We start from the raw sequence: 18,891 nt of genomic DNA, 5'->3' as shown, positions 1-18,891 counted from the left end.
TGCTAGCAACCTTTTATGGAAGTTTTGGCCAAGAGTGGAAGAAGGAAGAAGAGCAAAAGCCAAGAAGAGCACACTCATCTAAAAGGTCACTTCATCTATATAAGGTGACTTCACAAAATGATTACTTTACCAAATAGGTTACTTCACCAAAAAGATTACTTTACCAAAAAGATAACTTCACCTAAAGGTTACTTTTACAAATGACTTTTGTATTCATCCAATGAATACAAAATATTTTTGTCTCTTGATCTTTCTTTTGATTAATGATATATTAATCTCTATTAATATTCATTAATCTTAATGGGTTGGATTTAGAATATTGGATTAACCATTAACCCAATAAGCCATTAACCCAATAAACCAATGAGTCTAACCCATTACTCAATAAGTCTAATCCGAATTCATTCGAGTCTAACTCAATGTGTATAATTCGAATTAAACTTAACCCCATAATCCATCTCCAAATCAACATGTTCTTTATGTGTGACCCAATAGGCTCTCGTAATATTGATAATGTATCTAAAACCATTTTAGAAACATAAGCAATGAGTAGCATCTAGCAATGCATCATTGCTATCCAAGTGGCGAGAATGTCGAGATCCGACATAACCTTTCTGTGTCTATTATCTTGTATGACTCAATCCTTCTATCCTTGATATCTAGATTGATCAATGAGGTATAGAACGTGTCATCCTCTTATCAATTTTTATGTTTCTTGATCTCTAAGTAGACACACTCAATCAAATAAGCTCAATATTGCATATTGACTCATTTGAGCATGACCATGCATTCTTGCGTCTTACTAATCAAGGGGCCCACAGATATCGCTTTCGTCATATGGAAGGGATAGATCCCATCTACATCACTCACATCCCTCCGCATAATTCATTGCATATCCAGTGATCGATTTTATTGTCCACCTTGTTACAGATGACGTTTGTCGATACCAAAGTACACAATCCTTATATAGGGAACTGTAGTGACTTCAGGTGTAAGGACTATTCATACCAATAGTCATATGAGAATGTTTATGACACTCATATAACTATCCATAAAACATTCTCATGGAGGGTCATTCAGTATATATTCTCTAATATATATCCATGTGTTAACCTGATATTTCATATCCATGACTTGTAAGATTAAGTCATCTGTTGACCTACATGCTAGTCTCAACGCATTAATATTGTCCTTGCATATTAATACTTGACTAGGAATAGTTAAGAGTAGTTTTCCATGTATATCTACAATATCTCACTATTAATTCAACCAATTGATATGTTGTAGATAAGAACCTACTACCCAAGGACATTATTATACTTATTCAATTGGCAGTGAACTGAAATAAATATAATAACAAACTTTGTCTTTTATTAATAATGATATATGATACAAAATGAGCCTTTTACAATCATCTCATAATTGGTACTAGGGTTAATACTAGCAGGAGCGCCACATCTCCGATTTTTCATCTCTTCGACTTTTGAATAGGAACACAATTTATGATTATGACTGTTAGGACCGAAAAGTAGCTAGAGGGGGGGTGAATAGCTTCGCGTGTGCTCGTCGAGCTTCGTTGCTTGTTTCTTCAAAGTGATGCACAGCGGAATACAAAGAAACAAACTACAACAATACTAACAATAGGATTTTACTTGGTATCCACCTCACAAGAGGTGACTAGTCCAAGGATCCACGCACACACACACACCTCCACTAATAAACACTCCTTTTCGGTAACTACCAAAGGCGGAGAAGCCCTACAAGACTCTCAATACAAGTAGAAGAAAGGGTAGTAAAGAATAAGCAAAAGCTTACAAGAGATGCAGTAAAAACCCTAGCTTCTTCTTCTTCTCGTTGCAACTCGCCTCTTGACTTGGATGAACCTCCAAGAACCTTCAAGAACTGGCGGTGAGGAGCTTAGAGAGTGCTGGGGAGGAGCTGTGATGAATCTGGAATGAATCGGTGAAGAGATGCCGAAGGAAATGAACGCCTGCGGCTTAAATCGACGCTAACGGTCGAATCCCGATCGATTGGAATGCTCCCAATCGATCGGGGAGGCTTTGGATCGATCCACGGATCGATCCAGAGCGCCTCTGTGCTATGGAAAAACGCCTGGATCGATCCACGGATCGATCCAACGCTTATCGCGCGAAGCAGCAGCGTCCCAATCGATCCACTGATCGATTGGGACCTCTGGATCGATCCAAAGGGGTTCTGTTCGCGGGGACTTACCGGATCGATCGGCGGATCGATCCAGATCTTCTGGATTGATCCACTGATCGATCCAGATCTGCTGGATCGATCCAAACCTGCTGGATCAATCCACGGATCAATCCAAACCTGCTGGATCAATCGGCTGATCAATCCAGATCTTGGTTTTTGCCCAAAACCAAGTCCAAAGCCCCTTAAACCAACATCTAGTCAACCATGACTTGTTGGTACATAAGACCAAGCATCCGGTCACCCTTGACCAGCTAGGACTCTCTCACCAAGTGTCTGGTCAATCCCTTTGACCCACTTGGACTTTTCTCTTCTTGCCAAGTATCCGGTCAGTCCCTCCGACCTACTTGGACTTTTGTTTCTCGTGTCAAATATCCGGTCAATCCCTTTGACCTACTTGGACTCTCACCAGATGTCTGGTCAACCTTGACCCATCTGGATTTCTCTTGCCTGGCTTCACTCACCAGGACTTTTCCAATTGCCTAGCTTCACTCACTAGGTCTTTCATCTGGCTTCACTCACCAGGATTTTCCTCCTGCCTAGCTTCACTCACTAGGACTTCCCAATTGCCTAACTTCACTCACTAGGTCTTTCACCTGACTTCACTCACCAGGATTTTCCTCCTGCGTAGCTTCACTCACTAGGACTTCCCAATTGCCTAGCTTCACTCACTAGGTCTTTCACCTGGCTTCACTCACCAGGATTTTCCTCCTGCCTAGCTTCACTCACTAGGACTTCCCAGTCAAGTATCCGGTCATCCTTGACCTACTTGACTCTTCTTCAATCAACCTTGCATTGTCAAACATCGAAACCCAAACCAAGACTCAAGCTTGGTCAACCAGGTCAACCTTGACCTGAGGGATGTTGCACCAACAATGATGAGGTGGATGAAGCTCTCAATGAAGTTGTTCAAACTACTAGATCCTCTAGTACATTGATATATGGAGGCTGTTAAAGCAATTCTTGCTCATGTCTCTATAACCGAAGAATGTGCTGCTATAAGGGCCGAGCAGAAAAAACTATACGGATGTTTAACTCATTGATTCTACTTTAAGCATCTCAGACTTATTGCTTGGTGCAGACGCCATAAATGCAAAAGAAGAGTGCACAAAATCAATTGTATTTGTTAATAGTCCAAGGTATCTTAATGGTGTCCGGGTAGGGATTGTGGCTAAACCTTCTGCTGAATTTGTTGCAGCAGTCTTTGGTACATGGCTTAGTGGAGGAGTTGCAGTTCCTCTTGCACTCAGCTATCCAGAATCAGAAATTCTGTATGCCATGAATGATTCAGACATATCAATGACATTGAGCACTCAAGACCATCAAGGAATCATGAAGAAATATTTTGAACTCTTGCCAGTATGCCATCAAGAGATATTTTGAAACAATATTCAGGGGAAACGACTGCTAATTTGGTTGCCGACGCGATCAGGAAAATTGAGGATTCAAACTTGCTGAAAGGAGATGATCCTGCTCTGATTCTTTATACAAGTGGTACAACTGGTAAACCTAAAGGTGTTGTCCACACTCACAACAGCATAATTTCTCTAGTCCAAATTCTGACTGAAGCTTGGGAGTATACATGTTATGACCACTTTCTGCATTGTCTACCATTACACCATGTGCATGGTCTCTTCAATGCTTTAATTATTTGCACCTCTTTATGCAGGATCAGTGGTTGAGTTCATGCCAAAATTTAGTGTACGTTCGAGGTCAAAGTGTATGGCAAAGATGGTGTGATTCATACCCTAAAGATAGAAACACAGTAGAAGATGCAATTACTGTCTTTACAGGGGTTCCAATTATGTATACCAGGCTAATGTAAGGATATAAAACTATGGGTCCTAATCAACAAGAGGCAGTTCCTTCTGCAGCTAAACAACTGCGTCTAATGATGTGTGATTCTTCGGTTCTTCCATATCCTGTATGAAACAATGGGAAGATATTACATGTCGTCATCTACTAGAACGTGACAGAATGACTGAGTTTGTTATCACATTATTCAATCCTTTGTATGGATATTCTGGAAAGGATCTAGATATGTATTTTTCTCTTTCATATGGATCTTCTGAAGAGGGTATAGATAAATTTTTCGCTGCGCTTTTCGTGTGTTTAGTGCACTAGATCCCCACCAAAAGGCATAAGGGCACCTCCAACCCGACAATTTGACCAGTTAACTTCCAAAAACTAGTTAACTCTTCCTCACTCTTCTATGAGTGATTATCCGACCGTCTGTAGTTGAGTTCACTTAAACCCAACTTCGACCTTCTTCTCGAGCAGATTTTCTCCCTGGTTTCTCAACCCTCGAATATTATGCACGTTCTTCTCGTTCACTGGTGTATTCTTCTGCAGCATCTCGTCTCTCGGATGCACCGAGTTCGTCGACTTGCTTCCTGTTCCATCTTTCTCGCTAGCCACGTCTTCTGCTTAACTTTTTATATTCCTAAACTCCTTCATACTTAGACATAAGACATCAAACACAACAGGACCTAATTTCACTTAGTTGACCATATCAAAATTAATTCGAAGTACTTATAATCTTTTATTTTTCGATATACATCAACCCAAGTTAAATTAAGATAACAAATAATAAAATAACATTTCACATTATTAAGTACAGGAAAAAATTTGCAATAATGCAAACATAAAAGTATTTTCAATATATCCCCCCTTAACTTAACCCATACATTTTTCTTCCCCTTTATCAAATCAAGAAAATAAAAAAAATGAAAACTTATAGAAAAATTTAGGAAAAATTTCTTGGGGTTTAAAATAGAGTTTTTAGGAATATTTTTTTTTTTATCAAAATGAATTGTCAAAAGTAATAATTTTTGTCAATTAAACCTCAGTTTTGGAAAAAATAATTTAAAATTATTTTTATATTTGGAAAAATGTTGATAATTTTTGTCATGGTCAAACAGAAAGAGTAGGATCAGGAGAAAAAAATATTCATGAAAAATTATTTTTATTTTGACCAAAATACTTTATTTTAAACTGAAATAATTATTTTTGAATTTAAATGTTTAAAAATGAATTTTAACTTAAAAAATCTTTCTAATTTTTCTCAACATTCAAAATAAAATAATAATCTCCCAAAAAATAAAAAATTTTAAAATTAATCTCAGAAAGAATTTTAAAATTTTAAAATACATTTTTTATTAAAAGTTTATAAAAATAAGATAATTATCAAAAAAATCTAGAAAATATTTGATCTAAAAAAAAATGAATTTCATTTTCAAATAAAAATATTTAAACAGAAAACATAAATAGTAGATATATGAAATAATTAATTTTCCTAAATAATAACAAGATTAAACTAAGTTTTTATTTTAGCATGTATAAAAATTAATTAAATCAAACTAAACATGATTTGAGCACCCAATATAAGTTTCTACCTACTGTATTAAAAAGATAAATTTTTTGAATAACTTTTTGAGTCACTTTTTAAATTTGGCCATTGTGAAATCTAAAATACCAATTTAATCCTCTAAAATTTTTAAGGTTATTTTGCGGGGCATATGAGTTTGAACGTGCAAAATCTTTTCCTAACTTTTCTATTTGTTCAATTAATTTTGCATTTTATCAAAATACTTTAATTGACATGTTTTAGCTAAAATAATTTGTTAACTCCATATTGTTCTTTATTAATTTATTATTCTTAGACTTGAGTTTACATATAGATTCAAACATTAATTTTATACCTTCATAAAGTTGGTTAGGAGGAAGAAGACATACCTCACTTACCATGTCAGTCTCAAAGTTTGACTCTCCCCCTTCTTCATTACTTTCCTTTGAAGTAGCTCCCCCTTCGTCGATGCTCTCCATTTGGTGACTCTCCATTAATGCTAGCCTAGCATATTGTTTCGTCTCAGATTTGGATGATGACATCTTGTCCCAAGTTGCTTTGAGGTTCCTTTGTTTCGGCTTACTTGATCCTTTGTCTGCCTTTTAATTTCAGAAACCTTTCTTTTATGTGTACTTCCTTATCGCAATTATAGCATCAGACTCTTCTCTTGCTCTGTGGATGCTTTTTAGCCTGAGACTTGTTGGATTTATTAGTTTTAAAGAACTTTGAAAATTTTCTTACCACATAAGCTTTTTCATTTTCATCGATGGATGTGTGGAAATCTAGTGTGTCCTTCTTGACCTTTTGGGAAATGTTGTTGTTTGACTTTTTTTATATCTTTAAGATCTACACATCAAGACTTGTGAAGTTCAAAAGTTGAAAACAGATTCTCTAGCATATTTATCTCGAGGTCCTTGGAGATATAGTAGGAGTCTACTATAGGTGTCCATGTCGATGTTCCTGGAAAAACATTTAGGGCATACCTTAGAGAATCTCAATTCATTACTGTTTCTCTAAGGTTGGTTAGTCTGGTGATCAACTCTTTAAGCTTCAAATGTAATTGAGCAACTGACTCTCCTTTTTCTAGTCGTAGATTGTTGAGCTTGTTACAAAGCACATTTCTTTTCGCCAACTTGGTCTCCGAGGTTCCTTCATGCAACTCTAATAATTTTTCCCAAAGTTCTTTCTCTGAGTTGTAAGTGCCAATTTGGTTGATATCTTGAGATAGTAGCACACTCAGGAGGTGGAATTCATCCTTACTTTTGCCATGAACTTAGTATGTTGCTTTTTGTTCTAGTGATGCTCTTCCTTTTCTTCTCCATTCTCATCTATAGGTACTTCAAAATCATATTTCATAGTTAGTAAAATATCGAAATCAATTTTAAAGTATACCTCCATTTTTCGCTTCCATAGCGCGAACCACCTCTCAAATTTTAGCGGGTAGATGCTAGCTCTGGCCATCATCTTCTTGCTTCAGTTGATAGTTAGTCCTTCTGAGGTGGTTGAGCTCTGATACCAAGTGTTGGTCCATATAAGTCGGATAGAGGGGGAGTGAATAACCCTGAGATTATAGTTAGAAATATCTCTTGCTTTTTGAACTTATCAAGGTTACATACAAGTTAGTTAAGCATAAACAATTAACATTATAAGAAATAACAACTTACAAAAACAATAAGTAAGAAGGCTAGATATTTTACTTAGTTACAACCTAAGCAGTTGTTAATCTAAGATAGTTGTAAAGCTCCACTCAAAAGAACTTCCTTTGTTGAAGGCGAAGAAGCCTCTTACACTCTTTAATAGCTCAAAAATTAACTAGGAATTGAATACAAAAGTTATTGTTGAATTCCTAGCTCCAGGGACTTTTTATAGCCTCCTGTAAAAAGTTATCGTTAGTTGGAGACGCCTCCAAAGTACTCTAGAGCACCTCCAAGTGGATAAAATTGTTAGAATGTATACTAAAAGTCTAGCTTTTTGTATAAACATATAAGAATCACATTGGTCAAATGTCTACATTTATGATAAGTGTAGTTGTTCAATTAATTTATATTGTAGATAACATGGTGTATGGTGTCACATACAGAAGTTCATGTTATCAGTTCCTTATAAATTATAAACAGTTGCTCACGACTAAGATGGAATGAGACAAACCATTGGAGTGGTTATAGTATAATTAGGTATTAGTTTATCTTGAATAATAAATTATACTAGTACATTATGAGTGTATTGAGCAGGACCATCTGAGGTAGTTTCTTTTTATACTAACTATATAAAAGAATAATACCTCTATTATTATGGAAGTACGTACTCTTAATCATGATATAATAACAAGCACATATACTTAATATTTATTTCTTTAATTTATCAAAGGGTGCGATTTAGCTCGTTAAATCAATAGACCCTGTAAAATACCAAAAATGGGCGAATCATCATAAGGGAATTTTATGAAATTTTTAGAAATTTTTTCGGGAATTTTTCGGAACTCGTATGGACGAGTTAACGGGGTAAAAAGGGGCCCAGGAGAGCCTATTTGGGCTTCCCCATTTTAATGAGGAAATGTTTGATTTTCCTTTTTAATTTTATTTTTTTTCTTTATTTCTTTTTCCCTCACCCGTTACAGACTCCCCTGACCCACGGCGCTGTTTCTTCCTCCCTTCCTCAACCTGTCCGTTTCTCTTCTCTTCATCAACCGACGCGCCGCCGACGCCGGTGTCGTTTCCTCTCTTCCTCTCCGGTACAAAGGCAGTAGCCAAGGGAAGCTTCGAGTCTCTCCTCTCCTCTCCTGAGTTTTTCCCCCATCTCCTTTGCTCGTCTCTGCCCTAATCTCTTCACGCGATAGCCATCCCCGACGTCGATTTCTCTTCCTCCTCTTCTCTCCCGAGCCGCACACCGCCGGGCGCCTGTCCTCAGTAAAAGATCGCGTCGCCGACTGGCTCCTCTGCTCAGGCGCTAACCTAGTGTCGCGGCTTCCTCTGCCCTAGCCCGGCCGATCCCTCTTCCTCCTCCCTCACGACGCCTCTGCCTAGATCGGCGTCGCACGGAGCAGCGCCGACCCTCCACAGATCACCTTCCTCTTGTGCCCTATTGCCGCTGTCGACACCAACAGCCACCACTAGACCCTGCTAGTTCTTCACTGCCGGCCGAGGGTTGTTGCTCTCCTCTGTGGCGACCACTGGACTTGGAGTTTGTTCTGACCATTGGTTTCCGACGTTATCCGACTACAACCACATCCGGTAGTGACTCAACAGTTCGGGCATTTATGTTTGGGTGAGTATTTCGATTTAGTTTTTGGGTTGGAAACATTGATACGGTTGTGATGATATTTTTGATATAGGGCTTTTGGAATTTGCTGTAGCGATCTTGCTTCGGCTGAGGACATTAAGGAAGAGGTTGCTAAGGTGAGTTTTCAGGATAAGCTTTAATCCGAGCTGTGAGGAAGAGGTAAGAAGAAGGGTAATGAAATGATTAATGTATAATTAGTTGTTTATATGTATGGTGTAATTAGGGTTAATGAAGCTAACCCTAGATGGTGGGTGGATTAGGAATTTGTTTAGCTATTTGTTTATAGTTAACTTAGCTAAACTGTACGATTTACTACAGGACTATGACGCGAGACGAGTATCTCAACGTCGGAATTGGACCGGATATGATCCTTTCTATTGGAGGCGGGTACTTTGACTTTATGTCATTTGATATGCATAGTAATGTTTTTAACAAATAGCAACGATTGTGTTTTTCTTATCTACTTCGGTTTATCACTACCCGATCTATTACATGCTTGTTTGTTTATTTTTATGCACATCATGTTAGTATTTACCTGAGCATACATGCTTATAGAGGTAGTGACACAACCATGTTATATATTATGTTCAGGACTTAGGGTTTATTTGATACCCTATCTGATCTGTGTACCTTTGATTTGATTTATTATCCTATGATACACATTTTATATTTATTCATGGATATTGTTATATTGTTCAGGATATTGTCATGCTTAGTGTCATGCACCATTCGCATGATTGCATGTTGCGTGATAGTCTGCTCCATTATTGTTGAGCACATCGTCGGTTTCATCTCTGTCGGTGCTCCATTGGTCCGCTTATGGGTAGCGTGACGCAGCGTGGTAGCACGTCAGTTTGGCTCTGTCGGTGCTCCGTTGGTTCGCTCATGGGTAGTGTGATGCAGCGTGGTAGCACGTCAGGGATCTCTCCTCGTCATCATGTACCGGGAGATGAGAGCATTGAGCTCCCCCATTTATGATTTGGGGTAGGAGGATAGGTGTACTCCGACAGCATCCCGTCCACTCGGTCACTCATCAGGAGCAGTGATGGCAAAGTGCACGGTTGTCACAGCCCTACCCACTCGGTCTCACCATTGTGTGTGAGATGGCTGACTGGCGTCAGGGGTGACCATGACATTTGCATCATATGCATGATGCATTTATTGCTTGTGTTTGCTGCATTTACTTGCTGCATTTATATAGATGCATATGATTGACATGCATATAGGATTTATGACACTCTCGATCTGACGACCCTGTTATACTTATACCCCGGTCCTGGTTAGTACAGTTTTCTCCTGCTTATTTCAGTTACATTTACCCTTCTTGTATCAGGAGACTATACGCATGATTAGTGCTGGTTGTTATTTTCTTTATTATGCATATCAGTTGTTACCCGCTGAGTTGTTGAACTCACCCCCGTGGACACTATCTTTTCAGGTACCAGGTTGTTTATGGAGTCGCTTGGAGTATCCTACCTGCCGGTCCCCACGTCACATTAGAAGATCTGTCTCCGTTTTTATTTAGTTACATTTTTGGTATATGAAATTTCTGTATTTCGCTTTGTGTTTCCAATTATGTTTCTGGAGTGTTGTTTTGTTGTGTGGTGTAAGCCTAGCCGGCTAGCAGTCTCTGTTTATAGTTGTATGTATTGTCTATTGGATTTTCGCTGTGTTTGGTTTTGATATAGCCGAGTGGGCTGTTAGATTTATATATAACTGCGTGGTTGTATTTTTGTGGTATCAGCCGAGTAGGCTGCATATATAACTGCGTGGTTGTGTATATATTCCAGCCGCCTGCGGCTGATGTATATTGTGTCTGTAGAAATATTTCAGATTGTCACCCGTACAGGGGAGGTGCTGCCGAAATTTCTTCGGACAGGAACTTCCCCGGGGCGTGACAGACCCACTAAGTTGGGAAATGATATTATTTATATGGTGTGTTGTTGATTATAGAATGAAACTGTGTCCTAATAATCTAGGTTGATGATGTCCCCTTGAGGAGCTCATAAAGATTGTCATGAAAACCCTGCAGGTGGACATAGTCCGGCATGATAATGAAGTTGAGTGGTACTACTCTTGGAGCTAGATATTAATTAAGTGAGTTGTCAGTAACTCATTTAATTAGTGGACATTTTATATCTTAAACACAGGGAGACTAACACACTCATGATAAGAAGGAAGCCATATAGTAATATGAGATTGGTGTAGTAGTGCAATAATAATTCTTTAGTAGAATAAAATATTATTGATGAACTTGAGTTGGGTGTTCGGGGCGAACACGGGAAGCTCAAGCTCATCGGGAGACCAAAACCAATTCCTCATCTCGGTCCCTATTATAGTCTCTTATTTATAAAGTCTTATATCCACCAAACCCAACTTCTTACCCACCTTAAGGTGGCCGGCCAAGCCAAGCTTGGAGCCCAAGCTAGGGTCGGCCAAACCAAGGTTAGATGGGTTCAAGTTGTGGCCGGCCCTAGCTTGGAGCCCAAGCAAGGGTGGCCGGCCACATTCACATTGAAAGAGAGTTTAAAATTATAAATATTTCCTTTTATAACTTTCTACAAAGGATTAAGAGAAAGGTTTGATATCTTTCTTTATTTATAGTTAAAAGGAAGATTTTAATTTTTTGATAAATTTTAAATCTTTCCTTATGGGGAAGTCATGGTTTTAAAAGAGAATTTAAAAATTATAAATCTTTCATTTTATAGCTTTCTACAAAGGATTAAGAGAAAGGTTTGATATCTTTCCTTATTTATAGTTTAAAGGAAGATTTTAATTTTTTATAAAACTTTATTTTTTGTAACCATCCACATGTTTTAAAAGAGAGATTTTAATTTATAAAACTTTCCTTTTATGACCAACCATGAAGGGATTTAAAGAAAGAAATTTTTTAATTAAAAGTTCTTACCGGAAACAATTAAGGAAGTTTTAGTTTTTTGTTTAAAACTTTCCTTGTTTAGAGGACTAGGTAGGGGCCGACCATTAAAGGTTTGTAAGGAAGTTTTTAATTAAATTTTCCTTCTTAGACATTGACAAGGAATATAAGGAAGTTTTAATTATGTTTAAAACTTTCCTTATTTGCTAAGACCAAGGAATATAAAAGAGAGGGTAGAGGCACCTCATGTGATAACACATCTATTATTCCTCTCCTCTCTTCCTTGGAGGTGGTCGGCCCTCTTCTTCCTCCTATTATTCTTCCTTGGTGGCCGGCGGCATATCATCTCAAGGAGTTCAAGGTGGCCGGATCTTGTTAGAGGAAGAAGGAGAGATAGGAGGTATTGTTTCTTAGCATCCCTTGGAGCTTGGTTGGTGGCCGAAGTTTTTCATCTCTAGGAGATTGTTGGTGGCCGAAACTTGGAAGGAAGAAGAAGGTTTTGGTGGAGTCTCGTCTTGGTAGATCATTGCCCACACGATGTTCAAGATAAGAAGAAAAATACAATAGAAGATCGTGAGGTCTATAAGCTACAAAGAAAGGTATAACTAGTTGTCTTATTCCACATCATACTAGTTTTCTTTGTATGGATTTTGAAATACCAAACACAAGAGGCTAAGGATTCTAGGTTTCGAATTTATGATTCGATTTTATGTTTCTTTTGTTTTTTTCGATCTTGTGATTTAATTGTTCTTAGTAGTTAAACCTAGGGTTACTATAAGGAGATTAAATATTGAATTTCGTTGAAAGACTTTGTCTAGGAAGTGGTGGATGCTCCCATAACCAAGAAGGCCTAGTGCCTCGCCATGTTTAACCTAGACTCTGAAATAAATATTTAATCAAATTTGTAATATGGGTGGATTTAGATTAATAATGTTAAGCATCGTTTGCGATCCAAGTCTAAACCTTTAAGAATAAATAAGTTGAATTTGGAATCAATAATGTTAAGTTCTGCTTGCGATTTCAAATTTAATTTCTAAAGAGCACAATAGGTTGTTAGGGAAGGTTTGGGACTTGTACAAAATTTTTGTACAGGGAAACCAGTACGATATTCCGAGTAGCAACCAACAAAAACTTTATCCATAACTCAACAGTTAGCCAACGGCTAACCAACAGCTCAAGGCGCCTCCATTGTAGTGTGAGAGCACCTCCAAAGGAGGCCCGAGGGTGCCTCCAAGATCGTTGGAGGTGCCTTTCACCAAAAGGAGTGAGGGAACCTCCAACCATGCTGGAGCCACCTTCCACTAGGAAATTTGACCAGTTAACCTCTAAAAACTAGTTAACTCTTCCTCGCTCTTCTTTGGGTGATTCTCCAACCGTTCGGAGTTGAGCTCACTTGAACCCAACTCCGCCCTTCTCCTGGAGCTGACTTACTCTCTGGTTTCTCATCTACCAATATACTCTTCCACAGTACCTCATCCCTTGAATGCACTGAGCCTGTCGACTCGCTTTCATGTCATCCTTATCGCTAGCCACGTCTTCCGCTTGATTTCTTGTGTTCCTAAGTTCCTGGATACTTAGACACAAGGAATCTAATATAATAGGACTTAACTTGACTTGATTGACCACATCAAAACCAACCTGGGATACTTACAAAATATTGTGCACCTAACACCAATAGTCTCCCTTTTTTTTGATAATATAAAAACTAAGTTAAAATTAGTAATCAATAAATAAAATATAAATTGGAATTTGAATTTATATTCACTGTATTAGAAATAAAATATGATTAGTACATTCACACATAAATATAATCATGAGTGAAATATAAATGATTTCCCCTTAATTATTGCTCCCCTTAAGAAGATAAGAAATTAAAATTGGGAAGTAAGAAACAAAGATAATTTTATACTTTAACCCTTCACTTTTCTCCCCCTTTTTCATATATCAAAATGGGTTAAAACATAAATATAGAGCAAAAAAATTCAGTATATATCAAATAAATGAATTTAGATTTCAAGTTAAAAATTGATAAGCAAGACAAGTTAAATAATAATTCAAACCAAATTTAAGTAGCTAAACTGCAAATCAGGCAATAAAAGTTAACACAAATCATATTAATGCAGAAATATCTATATATTATTATTATTATTATTATTATTATTAGATATTTTAGGTTTTTTTTTATTTTAGATATTTTTGATAATTTAAATATTTTTAGTAATTTCTATCTTTTTATATATTTTTTTATTTTCAGATTTTAGAATTATGAGTATTTTTTTTAATGGAATTCCTTTACTTTCTTTTTACAAGTTAGGAATTAAGATTTTTTTTATGTAATTTATTTTCCTTTCATTTGTCTTAGGATTAGAGTCTATATAAGGGTCTGTTTAATTAATGTTTAGGGGAAGAATTTTAATTTAATAATATTTTTAGCAATGTCGTTATTTTCCTATTTCTTAGTATTTGTCTTCAAATCAACATGTTCTAGAAGATTATTTTTAATATTCGTACATGAATCAACGGATTCAATAGTCCATAGGATAATTACTATCCCGCCCGACGTCAGTTGGTATCATAACTCTCTAAAAAAAAAATAATAATCTCAGTTAATCTCATTGACTATCCCTAGGGGTGATCGACCCGGTCCTACGGAAGTTTCCCACCGGCCACCAGGGTAAATCGAGAAGCGCGCGCAGCGGCCAGCCCAGTGCCCAATATCCTTTGATTGTGCTCCCAATTTGGAGGAAAATGCCTGCAAATACACTATAGTTGGGGATCGAACTGCGGGTGCCTGGGTGACAACCTGGATGTCCTATTGCAGTACCATACCCCGAGGACGTATCATAACTCTCCAAAATGATTAACCCGGTCGGGTAACGTCGAGCCTGGGGTGACCGACCCATCCCCACGGAAGTTTCCCACTGACCACCAGGGTAAATCGGGAAGCGCTCGCAGCAGGCAGCCCAGGAGCCTAGCATCCTTTAGTTGCGTGCCCCATTTGGAGGAAATATTTCTGCAAATTAGTCATAACTGGGGTTTGAACCGCAGGTGCCTGGGTGACAACTTAGATACCCTGTCGCTGTACCATAGCCCCGGGTCTATAAGGACAAGCCACAAAGTTATCCCAGTGTCTAGTGGCACAAGATCATAAAGCTTGTAAGTTACTTTATTCCCCTTTTGAAAAATTCTTAATTTCTAATCAAGGAGAGATATTGAATCACAAGCTTGGCTTCGAGAGATTCGGGATCAACCGTCCCATCACCTGCAACTTCGAGAAAACGCCAACTCCGCGACACCTCTCAGTCCCCAGTTCCTCCCACGGTGACAGAGACAACCATAAGGATGCAAATCTTGACAACATCAAGTACAATCAGTTCGACTCTCTCGATCATCCGATTTCAGGAGATAGTGGAGACGATGGCGATATTAAAATATTTGGTGATTCAATTTATGATGGAGACGAGATTGAATCAATTAGCAAGCTTCTTGAGGTGGTTCAGAGTAAGGACCTATTGGATAACTCATCATTGATTAGTTCATTTGATGATTGTGCTAGTGCTGTAAACAGAGGTCTTTGACATGAGTGCAACTTCCACTTCCAGCAGTCATCTGAATTGGTTCTTGGCTTTACTCACTGATACTGCAAGTACCGAAACAAGTAAACTAGAAAACTCTGTTGATTTTGAAATTAATTCGGAATGCAGTACTGATGGCTACAAGACTAAAGACATCGATAGTAAGCAAGAAAATTTCATGGATGCACCCAACAACATGGAATCTGAAGTAGAAATATATTTTGAAAATAAAGGTCCACCTTATTCAAGTCCATGTTTACTTGAGAAAACTCATCTAGAAGATCATGTGGAAAAAGACATACCTATGGTTGATCATGTCTCTTGTCCGTTAATTCAAAACACTTTAGTGGAAGACCTTGAGAGTGAAGTTTCATTCTCTATGATTGTGGCCTCAACAAAAAAGATGCAAGTTCCAGTGAATCAAGAAATAAAAAATTGTACCTCTAAAGAAGATCCAATAAGCAATTTAGTTGGAATAAGCATCTCAATGGTCGCCTCAATTTGTCCCTGGCATCAACATGGACGATTTAAAGCATGGTGAATTAATAACAGATGTGAACAACTATTGGCTTCCTGAAGAACTACCAAGTAAAACTTCTTTTTGTGCGAATGGAACTGATGGTATAGCACAATACTACAGCACTGAAAACTCTAATTTGGGATGTGACTCTGTGTTGCTACTTTCAGAAGAGATGACATCCAATCTTTACTTGTCTAATGATAAAACAAAGTAGCCAAGCATGGTTCCAAAATATTTTGTTATGTATGATGAAGTTTCTAACGATAAAACAAAGCAAGCAAACATTGTTCCAAAAGATTTTGTGTTGTATGATGAAGTTGGTGATGGCATATTGCGGATTTTGAACATGGAGAATTCCCTTGATGGAGACAGTTGGTGGAAAAGAGTTTCTATGTTTGAGTTCTGTTCAAAACAATGAGAAAGAGGAGACTCGGGATGGTGGATTAGCTGAGGTTGTAGTGCATATCATTTCGGAGGATAGTGCGGAGAAGAAATCTCTTGAAGATTGATCCCGTCTGGAAGCTGAATCAAACGGAGAGGCCGGAACGATGTGGCTGGAATGTTGACCAAGTTGCCATGACATAGAGGGGGGAGGGTATGATGAGCTGTCTTTTATATTAACCAAATCGTCAGAAGACCTCTTGTCAATGTTACTTACAGACAGCGATCGGGTTGCCTCGGTTCCTGACACTCCAATGCTCGAGGTGGGTCCCAAAAATATAAGTAGGCTAACTAGTAGAATAATGAAATGCATGGAGAATAAGCATGGAAAACATACCCTGGCCTAGGGGAGCCCTTTAGTAAATTGATGAGCTGATCGTGATGTTGATCGAATCGTCGTGACCCGAAAGAGTAGAAGAATGTGAGCAGATGGGGAGCTGAATTTGACAACACGGAGCCGGATGCAAAATGGATCCGGAAGGTTGCATACCGGCTGAATATGACAACAACACGTAGGTTGGGATATGACAAAGGCACGCAGGCCGGAATATAAGGATGGCACACAGGTTGAAACCAGACAATGACACAAAGGCCGAGAATAGCAGCGACTCAAAGGCCGAGGATGGGTTAGATCAAAGGGGCCGAGCGAAATGCTAGATCATCGTCGGACATGTACAACCAGATGGATAGGAGGGGTATACGATAATGAGGACAATCTGGTGGACAGTGCCTACCGTTGGAGATGGTGTCACCCGACTATGGGTGTTGTCGGCCTATTGTAGGCGGCGTCGGCCGCTGGAGGTGGTGTTGGCCGTTATGGCATGAGGAGGGAGAAGGTGTATAGGTTGCAAATATGTGTGTGTGTGAGAGAGGCGGTGCTGGAAAGGGGGAGAGCGGTGGGGCAGATCTGGCTGTTGAGGCGGCGGGGCAGCGTTGGCCAGTGAGGTGGCAAACACTGTGTGGCGATGGAGGCGGTGCCAACAGTGGGAGGTGCAGGTGACGACCACTAGAGTCATAGCCAGCGAAAGTGGTGTGGGGAGGAAGCAGAAAAGGGGTGGCTGGCAGCAGAGACGGGCACCCGATGTAATTCATGACCTCTAGATAATGATCGTGCTAGAAGTTTACTCTTGGACAAGTCAACAATAATAGTATGGATAGTATAACTCAAAATGTCTCGAAACTTGAGAGAAAAACTAATATAAGAAAACAAAATGCAAAATCTAATTGCAACTGTACATATGTACAACCCTCCTGTTATGATACTGCAAGTGCACAATTTTGTCGTTAGTAATAAAAGATAATGAACGCACAGGGACTGGTTATAAGCACTAACGATGTCTCATGAAGAATTAGCTAAATGATTGACTAAAACAAGAAGGGTACTAAGTAAAGAAATAAGACTTAGAATAAGAAAAGTAAATGAGGAACTTGGTTTTTGTGAGTGTTCTAGGAGCTAGGTTTCATTATGATATTCATCAATGTAATATGATTCACCAATTCACATTCATTTGTAGGAAGTAGCCGGTTCTCTCTTGCAGAGGACAACCAGCAAGGGACTTAGATCAACATTACTAGCAATCAAATAGTTATGATTCCTATGAAGTCTGTTAGCGGGATCTGCCTGTCACTAGCATCCCTCGGTCATACAACATAGAAACACATGCACTTCTCAATGTACATAGAGATGAAGGTAATAATTTCACTTAACCATCCCACTTCCTTGTAGAGACTTGCTTCACCTTTCAAGATGACACCCTAGACGTCCATTATTGGGATATGCCTATCACTAGCATCCCTCGGTTATACGATTTAGGGCATCCCTCTACATGATCCACAAGCACACACAAACATTCAATCAAACATGATAATTGAGTCCAAACACATGAATTCACATAAGATCAAATAGATACAAAATATGCTAACATCATTTAGATAGGAAATTGACATATCCATGAGTTCTTACATCAAATCACACCACAACTACTCCCTTAATCTTAGAACAAAGGATCTACTTCATGGCACTAAGATAGAGATCCAAAGACATAAAGATCACAAGCATTCAAATCCCTAATTGAAGAGAAGAGAAGAGAAATGCTTATCCAATGGCGTTGAGTGATCTTGGGATCCAATCCCGAGCTTCCGGAGTCGATGCGGAGATGGAGATGGCCTCGAATCGTCGGATGAAGGTCGGAGAAGGCGAGGATCAGCACCAAGATGGATTTCCCCAAAGGGAGAGCCTTACCCCTTTAGAAAGGGGAAGAAACCCCCTTTTATATAGCAAAGCATGGGCACTGCACGGCCCGTGGCACGACCGTGTGGCCTCCTTCTTCTTGCTCTCAGTTAGGGTGACATGATCGTGTGGATTCACACGTCTATGTTCTGCATTAAATATGGATGGGCTACACGGCCATGTGCGTACATGGTCGTGTGTGTCAGATAGATGAAGTCTTCTTTCTCTCTAGAAATGTTACACAACCGTGTGTATCCTCACGGCCATGCCCTGGTTGTTGCTGGTGGGGTGACATGGCCGTGTGGATTTACACAGCCATGCCTTGCTCCTTCTTTGGTGAAGCTACACGACTGTGTGGCTTCACATGACCAAAGACATCCTCCTCCTTGCTTCTTTGACACGGCC

The 18,891-nt window shown here is 38.8% G+C and overlaps 1 pseudogene; it reads left to right on the top strand.

Moving 5' to 3' along the window:
- LOC122029238 overlaps window positions 1–3,960 on the top strand; it is a 52,717-nt pseudogene extending 48,757 nt beyond the window's left edge.
- The last annotated feature ends 14,931 nt before the right edge of the window (window positions 3,961–18,891 follow it).

This window comes from Zingiber officinale, chromosome 10B (assembly GCF_018446385.1).
Source record: "Zingiber officinale cultivar Zhangliang chromosome 10B, Zo_v1.1, whole genome shotgun sequence".
In the NCBI taxonomy this organism is placed as follows: Eukaryota; Viridiplantae; Streptophyta; class Magnoliopsida; order Zingiberales; family Zingiberaceae; genus Zingiber; species Zingiber officinale.
The sequence above is the reverse complement of the archived record's forward strand: the minus strand, read 5'-3'. Positions and strand labels throughout refer to the sequence as shown.